The 10,442-nt window shown below is 47.4% G+C and overlaps 1 protein-coding gene across 4 annotated transcripts in view; it reads left to right on the top strand.

The window, feature by feature from the left end:
* Positions 1 to 10,442, top strand: part of LOC102002334 (laminin subunit alpha-1-like) — a 58,464-nt gene that overhangs the window by 32,830 nt on the left and 15,192 nt on the right. Inside the window, exon 8 of one of the 4 annotated variants that reach the window (XR_003378791.1) lies at positions 10,145 to 10,174. The exons of the other annotated variants lie outside the window; for them this stretch is intronic. The gene's annotated coding sequence lies outside the window, so the exon portion shown is untranslated. Of the gene's footprint in view, positions 1 to 10,144; positions 10,175 to 10,442 lie in introns of those variants that run through there. 4 annotated transcript variants of the gene reach the window in all.

Consider the following 10,442-nt stretch of genomic DNA (forward strand, 5'->3'; position numbering starts at 1 on the left):
TCTCATAGCAAGAAGAAAAGTAAGTCCCAGATGTCCCCATCAAAGCTGGAGATGTGCTCTCGTCCTTCTTCCTTTCCCTTTTCCAAGTCACATAGGGATCACCAAAGCCTCCCCAACTGTGTACAGAACTTCACCCTTTGAGACCACACACATTTTCACCGATTTTCCCTCCCTCGCCTTGTACTGACCCAGAGGCAAGTCTGCTGCAGACCTTTACATAGATCTACACAGATGTGGCTGAGCAGAGAGAGAAAGTAGAGGGAGGAGACAAGAGTTCACTGCAGTCTGAGGCTTGGTGGAGACAGATGCATTCTGTAATGCAGGACAGGATCCCCCTTCCTTTCTGAGCATAAGAACTCTCTAGGGCTTGGCCCCTTACTTCCCTGATCCTCAGCATTAACCCCTATATCTGACTCTGGGTTTTTATTAAGAGCAACTAGAATTTGTGTTACAGTAAATGATAAGGATGTGTGAGTCAAATAACCCTTCTCCACCCCAAGTTACTTTCCTTGGTGATGTTTGTGACATTAATGCAAAGTAACCTAGGACAGACATGTGTTTGACCATTGGTCCTGCTCAGAGGCAGGGGATACTTTGGTGGCAGAGAATGAAGGAGAAAGGGAGGCTGAGACACAGGCCCCATTTGGGAATGGCAGTTGGTGGGCAGAACTGTGGGGGATGGGCAAGTCCCAACTGCCACAAGCTGGGGTTGGTTCAACTCACTTTATGTGGCCACTTCTGCAGAGGTGGTCCTCATATAGGGGGCTCTATCTCCTCATGACATTTCTAGTTTCTACACACATCTCAAAAGCATGAAGATAATTTCCTTTGCTAGTCTGGGGGTTTCTTGAAGAATTTGCCAGTGTAGCACGCTGACTGCATTTGGGGAGAGACAGGGAGGGGAGCAGAGAAAAATGTAGAGCTCAGTAACGAAAAGGAGTTAAAAGTTGTTTTTGTAGAGGATCCCTTATTAGTTATATTTCTAGATCATAAGCTTTACTAAAGCTATTGTGCACGGGATGTTGAAGTGATCACTTTCTCTGCATGCTTGTTGTTATAAGTATAAAAGTACTAATGATGTTTGTTAGTGATTTCATCTTCTGGATACCCTTCTGGATGCATTAATAATTTCTAGAGGTTTTAGTTTTTGATTTATGAATAATATAATATCATCTACAAATATAGATGGTACAAAATTCTTCTTTTGCTGCTTGGATCCCTTTCATTTGTTTATCTTCCATGACTGATGTTTCTCAGGCTCCAAGCAATATGCTGAAAATGAATGGGAATAGTGGACAGCTCTGTCTCTTTACAGATTTTAATGTAATTAATTGCTTTGAGTTTTGCTCCATTTAGAATGACATTGTCTATGAGTTTGGGATCTAAAAACCTTTATTATGTTAAAATATGACGACCCCTATATTACTACTCTCTTTGGGTCACTTATCATGAATCATCAGATTTGTCAAAAGGCTTTCCTTTCTCAGAAAATATTGTGTAATATTCACCTTTCAATTAATTTCTGTAATTTTTTAATGTATAAATTTAAGTATGTAAACTTACATTTCCTGGGTTAAAACCAAAATGTTTGTGGTAGATAATCATTTTGATGTATGCCTTCCTTCAGTTTGCAAGTATTTTGCTGAAAATTTTTGCTCCTATGGTTTTATATCTTTAAGGATATTGGCTTATATTTTCCATTTTTCTTGTAATTTTTATCTTGTTAAGGTAGTGGAATTTTACTGGCATCATAGAAGGAACTTGAAGTGTCCTGCTGTCCAGCATGGATAGGCTGATAGGGCCTCCATAGCCACCCACAGGGATGATCCCCAGGTCAAGGATTCCACTGTAGTTGAGGACATGAGCTGATGGGGGAGAGTCTTCTGTTTTGTGTTAATTTCATTGGTTAAATAAAGAGACTGCCTTGGCCCTTTAATAGGACATAAAATTAGGTAGGCAGAGTAAACAGAACAGAATGCTGGGAGAAAGAAGCTGAGTCAAGGAGTCGCCATAATTCTCCCACTCCAGGCAGACGCAGGTTAAGATCATTCCTGGTAAGCCAGCTCGTGGGCTACACAGACTATTAGAAATGGGTTGGGCGGACACTGGCGCTCAGACGCGGCAGACACCGGCATGCAGACTCAGCGAGATGCGGCAGATGCGGGATTGTCCAAGCCTGAAACAGTGAAGTGCACACTGAGAGCAGATTGCCACACTACAACTAAATCAAGTAGGTTTTTGGGGGCCTGGCCTGCAGAGTGGTAGACCTTTTATTGGCGAGGTCCACGGGCGAATGGGGAGCCTGGTCCTGTCCCTGAAGACCACCTTGAGTGGGGAGAGTGTTCTTGGCCCACGGCGGGACACAGGAAAAGGAGCGGGGGCATTCCCCAACCCCCTTGGTCCCCCAGTTAGCCTGCAAGAGCTGGTACCCTCTGCTGGGGCTGCTCCTCCTCTGCTGTGACCTCTCTCTCCCTGGCATATCCCAGCTTGCCCCCAGGGACCTCCTTCACTCCCCCTCCCTTCTACGGGGCCATGGGATCACCCAGTTTAGCCTGTTTGGGCGCTGAATAGGGAGCTCGGCGCAGAGGACAGTGGGAGTTCCTCTGTTTTAGTGGCTGGCCTGCAGAGGGGTAGGTCTTTTGTTGGCAAGGTCCCTGGCGAACGGGGAGCCTGGGTCCTGGTCCTGAAGACCCTTCTGAGTGGTGAAAGAGATCTTGGCCAGTGACGGGACCCAGGAAACGGAGAGAAGGCATTTTGTAACCTTCATCAGGCAATGAAAGGAGACAGAGACAGAGACCCACATTGGAGCACCGGACTGAAATCTTAAGGTCCAAATCAGGAGCAGAAGGAGAGAGAGCACGAGCAAGGAACTCAGGACCACAAGGGGTGCACCCACACACTGAGACAATGGGGATGTTCTATCTTGGGAACTCACCAAGGCCAGCTGGCCTGGGTCTGAAAAGCATGGGATAAAACCGGACTTGCTGAACATAGTGGACAAATGAGGACTACTGAGAACTCAAGAACAATGGCAATGAGTTTTTGATCCTACTGCACTACTGGCTTTGTGGGGGCTTAGGAAGTTGGGATGCTTACCTTACTAGACCTGGATGGAGGTGGGCGGTCCTTGAACTTCCCACAGGTCAGGGAACCCTGATTGCTCTTCGGGCTGATGAGGGAGGAGGACTTGATCGGGGGAGGGGGAGGGAAATGGGATGCGGTGGTGGGGAGGAGGCAGAAATCTTTAATAAATAAATAAATTACAATAAAATAAAAAGAATCCCACAAAAAAAATGGGTTAGGTCAATATGTAAGAGCTAGCCAATAAGAAACTGAAACTAATGGGCCAGGCAGTGTTTAAAAGAATACAAAATTATTTTCGGGGTAAAGCTAGCTGGGTGGCGGGACGCAGCCCAGCCCACCAATCTTATTACAACAATGAGCACAATAGTAGTGAGATGCATTCCTGGGGATTCTCTAAGACTGGGTTCAGGCTGAACTCCCAGTAGTGAAAGGGAAAGAAATTTCAGGAAGCTGTGGTCACAGTCTGAAGAGGACAGGGACCCCTGCACTGAAATGCTGTCAGAACCGGGGGATAAGTGGGATGGGCACAAAGGCTGTCCACACTCAGAAGAAGCCTGCCAGAGGGGAAAATACATTGTCTGACTCTTCAAAACTAGCTTGGCCGTTCTCATGGTGAATCCACTGCCTATAAAACATCCGGAAAGACTCCCGAAAGGCAGAAAATTATCAAGTGTCTTGAAAGCACTTTCCCTTCCTTGATGTGTCCTGGTCTTCAGCCCCTTAGTGATTGCTCAGGGACTAGAGGAAAATGCCTCAAAGCTAGAAGGCATCAGGTAACAGAGAGTGGGCTCCTGGTGATGACTCTTCCTGCTCTGCAGGGGCTGTTTCTTGGTCCTGCTAGAACAGGGACTTCTTTCTAGCTGCACTCAAGTGCCTGCTCAAATTCTTGCCCTCAGGCTGGAAAGATGGCTCAGAGGTTAAGAGCACTGGCTGCTCTTCCAGAGTACCCGAGTTTAATTCCCAGCAACCACATGGTGGCTCACAACCATCTGTAATGAGATCTGGTGCCCTCTTCTGGCATGCAGGCAGAACACTATACATAATAAATAAATTAAAAAAAAAAAAACCTTGTCCTCATCGCAAAATCTGTCCCTGCCTGCCTCCTGAAGGCCCATCTGGAAACTATTACATAGGTTGAGGGCCTGGCCATTGAATTCGGGAGGATGGCAGTACACATCTCTTTTGAGCTGCAGGAGCAGAGCTGTAAAAGGCAGGCCTTCATTCTGCAGCCCTCCTTCTGGGGCGCCTTCAAAGGTGGAAGCAGATTGCAAATCAAGGTGCTGCTCAGGTGACAAGGGCATTGCTTCTGAGAGTTGCTGCATCTCATGCAAAGGGCAGGCACAGATGAACATGGGGGAGCTGGGCTCTACCAAGGGAGAACTGGGAGGAATTCCTTCGTGGGAAAATAGAAGTAAATGAAAACAAGGGGACACTTTTATGCAGCAGAGGTACCCATTGCTCAAAACTCCACCCATCATTCTTATTACATCCTCTTCTTAGAATATGGGAGCAGTGAAGGGTCAGTTCTAGCATCCATATCTAACCTTAGAATTGAGACCAATGTCAGTGGCCTTGAAATTGTAGTCTGTATCCAAGTGGGTGGTTTCAGCTTTGATGTGAGGCAGTATCTGATCGCTGTAATGATCTGTTGAGATTGGTTCGCACCTCTTCTTCCTGCAACCATCAGGATCCTCTCTACCACGTCCAGTTACTAAGTGAAAATCAATGCCACCATAATGTGGAGAAGGCAGGCGTGGTTCAGATGCTGTGAGCTTTGGAGAATGGGCATTTCTGATGAAGATGTAGCACAGATCCTTCTTCCTGCTTTCTAGTCATGCGTCCAACAACTTTTCTGGCCACCGGGTTGTCTCTTAGATGATAATAATGCAGACTGAAAAAGCCAAATGCAATTTGGCTAGTCATGCATAGCACTTTAAATTGATTTTTCAGGCTGTTCATTCAGGCGATGCAGGCCATGAAGCTAGATGGTCAATGTGGTCCTGTGCAGACAGGTCCTGGTGAAGTCTCACCCCGATATCATGGGGGAGCTGGGGTCAACCTGATGAGTCTCCCTCTTTGGACAACAAAAGAGAATGAAAATTAAGGAGACACTTCCCACCCCTGTGACATTTCCTCAGGCACTCTAAGCAAGAATGACGCTTCAGTGGCCTTTTCAGTGAGAATCTCACGTCATTTCTGGCTTTTAGGAAGGACGTTTGTGAGGGGAGGTGCAATAATAGACCTACCAATCCTGGATGCCAATGAAACACAGCAATGGAAAGCATGGCACGATATCTAGCTCCTCGGGGAGTTCCTGAAATGAGCTGTTCTAAGCTGAAACTAAAGCTGGAACTGGCATCATGGGCTCCAGCTGCCCTTGACTCTCCAGAGCTGACCTTGCTCAGGCGGCAGAGCTAGAAGTGGGGCTCTTCTGGAGCCTGAACAGAAGCATGGAGGCACTTGTGGTCATCTGCCCTGATTTCATATCAGGCATGTGCTGTTGTGAACGCTGGTTCTGGAAAAGGTCAGAGTGGGGTCACTCAGTGACTCTGCTTTAAGTGAGGTCCTGACGTAGAAAGGAGGTACCAGACATAGTAAAGGCACAGGGCCAGGGTCTGCCGGCTCGGCTCTGAAAACTGAGAATGTTCAGGAGGGAAGAGTTCATAACCCCCCCACCCATACTCCCCCCCCACACATACCCCGATGCTCAAAGGATAGAGAGGAACAAGAAGTCAAACGGGAGGGATCCGAAAGATCCCCAGTCACGGGCTCAGGGATCCCTTACTGTGCCCCTCCTCCCGCCTCTCTCAGTGGGGCCGCTCTGCTGTTGAGCACACGCCAGGGTTGTACATTCGGCGCCCCGGGGAGCAGCAGTCTTGACAGGCCTGCCTCTATTGCCCTTCTCAGTATCCAGCAGCACCAGGTGTTGAGAGCAGAAGACGCTGTCTCAGCATCAGAGTCAGGTATGGGTGGCAGGGGCATTTCCTCTTCCAAGATGCTGCAGCAGACACATGGGGGAGATGCAGCCTCAGTCAGTGGGGCATGGCTCGAAGTGCGGCTCCCCTTACGGGGATACCTTCGAGGTATAGGGGCCCTTCTGGTCATCCTCTGCCCTGATATTGTCAGGACATCAGGCATAACCCCTTCTGAAGACTCGGTGTGGAAATGGACAAATGTGAGCGGGCTCACTGGCTTCTCTTCTCAGGTGATGACCACAAGGATATACCAGAGATGGTGGAGGTGAAATCCCAGGGTTTACAGGCTTGACTAAAGTGATAGGATCAAACCCCTGTGTTCCCTCTCTAAGAGTAGGTACGTCTCCATAATCTCACGATATTTTCTTTTATATAAGGAGTGAGTGATCTGTTTGATACCAAACCCATACATAAGACAGGTTCATGTACAATTACAGGATGTGGGTAGGGCCTACTAGGGATGTTTTCCTGAGAGTTCTTGACCATGGATGTTTTCGAGTGTCTTCCATGTTGGGCCTCCTCTCTGTGGCAACACTGAGTATTTTAACATAAGATCACGAAGGTGTTTGGAAATGTAAGCTGGGGTGTCATAGCTTCCTTTTTTTATATTACTCTGAAGTCTCTTCCAAGGTCCTTCCTCTGAAGGGGTGGTGCCCGTGGTGGATAAAATAGAGCACTATACCCAGACTCCAGACAATATGCCTTCCTCCCATCATACCCTTTCCTCAGAACCAGTTCTGGAGCATTGGAGATCTCAGTCCCACTGCGCACATGCAGCACGGTGCCTGCTCCTCACTTGGAAGCGAGGCCAGAGTCTCCCAGCTTTATGTTGCCCTACTGCATCGAGCAGGATGCTCTCGGGTTTCAAGTCTCTATGGACAGTACCATCCGTGGTCATGGCAGCCCGTTACGGCTGACACTAGCTGTCCGAACACTTCCTGCGCCTTTTCCTCACTCAGGCAGCCTGCCTCTTCCAGTTATCTGCTTTTCAGATGTCCTCCCGTCGCATACTCCATCCCTTTGAAAGTGTAACTTTGCGTATCTAAAATCTGGGAGAGGCAAATGATGTGTCGCTTCATAACCATTCCTTAGGCTGCCACTTAAGTCATGACTAGATGACGATGTCCGTTTGTCTCCTTCCACTGCTCTTATTGCCGCTAGCATGTAGACGCCATGACAGGAGGCCAGTGCCACAGTGCCAAGTCCATCCTGGCTGATGGTGCACACACAACACATTATTAAATTAATAAATTATTAAATCTAGGTCCTTATTCCTGGGGAAAGCAGGTCATGAGGCTTGTTGTTACCGGCCCCCTGTCCAGAAACTGTTGTGCCAAAGCCTGAAACCAACAATTAGAATGGAGATATTTACCAAGGAGTCTCACTGATCACCAAAATCGGCTCCCTGGTCGGTTGGGACAGAAATGTAGCCCAGCCTACAGCCTTTTACATACAGGATACTTGTTCTTCAATCTCAGTGCCAGCTCCACACCTGGCAGCGAGGGCAAAGTCTCCCAGCTTCAAGTTGCCCTCTGAGTCTAGCAGGATGTCTTGGGGCATCAGGTCTTGATGAACAGTGTGACCGCCATGGCAGCAATTTCAGGCTGATGCTGTCTATCGAAATGTCGTTCTTTTCTTCACGAAGCCTGCCTTTTGTGATTATGAGTTCTTTTGAGTACCTCCCTGAGCGTACTCCTGTACAAGAAACTGAAATTTTCCATTTAAAATCTCAGACGAATGAGATGTGGGTGGGAAAGTTTTCTGAGGACCTCAACTTCGAGGAGACGAAGATGTTTCTTCTCCATCATTTTATAGCCACGAGCTTTGAATGTGTCGGTGCACCACCAATAAAAACAGTGCCAAATCCACCCTTGCTGATGGGGGGCACCCCATGGAATTGGCTGGGCAGGTTGTCATACTTTGAACAGACGTCCATGAACCCTGTTGTTCATTGCCCTCTTTTCCAGAAGTGTGAAAGCTCAGAAAGTAATAGGCAGCCCCCTGGGATGGAGTTTCCATCCTCTCTGGGCAGCAGTGATTGTTGGGGGAGGGGGGCCTAGGCTGTTTTTTGTGCTTGTTCACCTCATGGCTTCTTGGGCAACCACTGTGGCGAGTAAGCTCCTTATTGATTGGAGATCTCACCCCAGAGTATGGTGTCAGAGGAGGTCATTCTGCATTTGTGTGGGAATGCTCAGGGAGGGGGGAGAGTTCATAACCCCCCCCATACGTACCCCGATGTTCAAAGTATAGAGAGGATCAAAGAGGTCTAGCCGGAGGGATCCCAGAGTTACCCATTCACGGACTCAGGGATCCCTTACTGGGCTCCTCCTCCTGTCTCTCTCAGTGGTGCTACTCTGTTGTTGAACATAATGGGTCTGTGCATTTGGCACCCCTGGGAAGCAGCACAGTCTTGACAGGCTAGCAGAAGATGCTGTCTCAGTGTCAATGTCAGGTGTGGGTGACAGGGGCATCTCCTCTTCCAAGGTGCTGCGGCAGACACACGGGGCAGATGCAGCCTCAGTCAGTGGGGCATGGCTTGAAGTGTGGCTCCCCTTACAGGGACACTGTAGAGGCCTGGGGGCCCTTCTGGTCATCCTCTGCCCTGATATTGTCAGGACATCAGGCATGTCCCCTTCTGAAGACTCGGTGTGGAAAAGGACAAAGGTGGGCAGGCTCACTGGCTCCTCTTCTCAGGTGATGACCACAAGGATAAACCAGAGATGGTGGAAGTGATATCCCAGGGTTTACAGGCTTGAATGAGGTGGTAGAATCAAACACCTGTGTTCCCTTTCTCATAATAGCCATGTTCCTGTTTTCTCATTATATTTTCTCACATATAATGGGTGAGTGATCTTTTTGATACCAAACCCATACATAAAACGGGTTCTTGTACAATTACAGGATCTGGGTAGGGCCTACTAGGGATGTTTTCCTGAGGGTTCTTGACCCATGGATGTTCCCGAAAGTCTTTACTGTTTGGCCTCTTCTCTGGGGCAACACTGAGTATTTTATTATATGGCAAGGGGATGTTTTTTTTTGATCCAGTCTATTTGGTGTTTTGTATGCTTCTTGAATATTCAAAGGAATATCTTTCTTTATGTTGGGAAAGTTTTCTTCCATAATTTTGTTAAAAATATTTTCTGGGCCTTTGAGCTGTGACTCTTCTCCTTTTTCTATCCCTATTAATCTTAGGTTTGGCCTTTTATTGTGTCCCATATTTCCTCAATGTTTTGTGGTGAGATTTTGTTGGCTTTGCTGTTTTCTTTGATCAGTGCGTTTATTTTCTCTATGGTGTCCTCAGAATCTGAGATTCTTTCTTCTGTCTCTTGTATTCTATTGATTATGCTTGTTTCTGTAGTCTCTGCTCATTGACCTAGATTTTCCATATCCAGCTGTGATGGGGGCGAGTCTTCTGTTTTGTGTTAATTTCATTGGTTAAATAAAGAGACTGCCTTGGCCCTTTAATAGGACATAAAGTTAGGTAGGCAGAGTAAACAGAACAGAATGCTGGGAGAAAGAAGCTGAGTCAAGGAGTCGCCATGATTCTCCCACTCCAGACAGACACAGGTTAAGATCTTTCCTGGTAAGCCAGCTCATGGAGCTACACAGATTATTAGAAATGGGTTAGATTGATATGTAAGAGCTAGCCAATAAGAAACTGGAACTAATGGGCCAGGCAGTGTTTAAAAGAATACAGTGTCCGTGTAATTATTTTGGGGCATAAGCTAGCCATGTGGGTGGCCGGGTGCCGGGGATGCAGCCCCGCCGCTCCTATTTCAACAGAGTGAGTGGCGCCCAGTGTGGTAATGAACTCCATGTAAAACCTGAGAGAGCTTAATTTTAATCCAAGAAAAAAACCAGAGTTTAACACAGATTTTTGCTGTTTGTTGGTGGCATGCTGTAGAGAGATTTCCTGATTCGGCAACAACAGCAGAAAAAAACGCTGTGTCATTTTAAAGCGCAGCTTCTTGGGGCTGTGCTGCCAGCGTGAACTCTGGCTTTAAAGCATTTCGGTGGCTTTTTTTTCTTTTTTTAAATATTTATTTATTATGTATACAATATTCTGTCTGTGTGTATTCCTGCAGGCCAGAAGAGGGCATCAGACCTAATTACAGATGTTTGTGAGCCACCATATGGTTGCCGGGAATTGAACTCAGGACCTTTGGAAGAGGAGGTGATGCTCTTAACCACTGAGCTATCTCTCCAGCCCCATTTCAGTGGCTTTTATGGGACTGGATGTTTGTGTTCCTGCTTGGGATCGGAAGGAGAGTGCTGTGAGACCGTGGCGATGGCTCAGCGCTCCCCGCCTGCACTTGGGCAGACAGCAGAATCAGGCTTAGGCAGGCGGAAGAGCATGGCGGATTCCTGCTGCCATACAGAGAC

This window comes from Microtus ochrogaster, unplaced genomic scaffold (genome assembly GCF_000317375.1).
Source record: "Microtus ochrogaster isolate Prairie Vole_2 unplaced genomic scaffold, MicOch1.0 UNK20, whole genome shotgun sequence".
NCBI classification, from domain to species: domain Eukaryota; kingdom Metazoa; phylum Chordata; class Mammalia; order Rodentia; family Cricetidae; genus Microtus; species Microtus ochrogaster.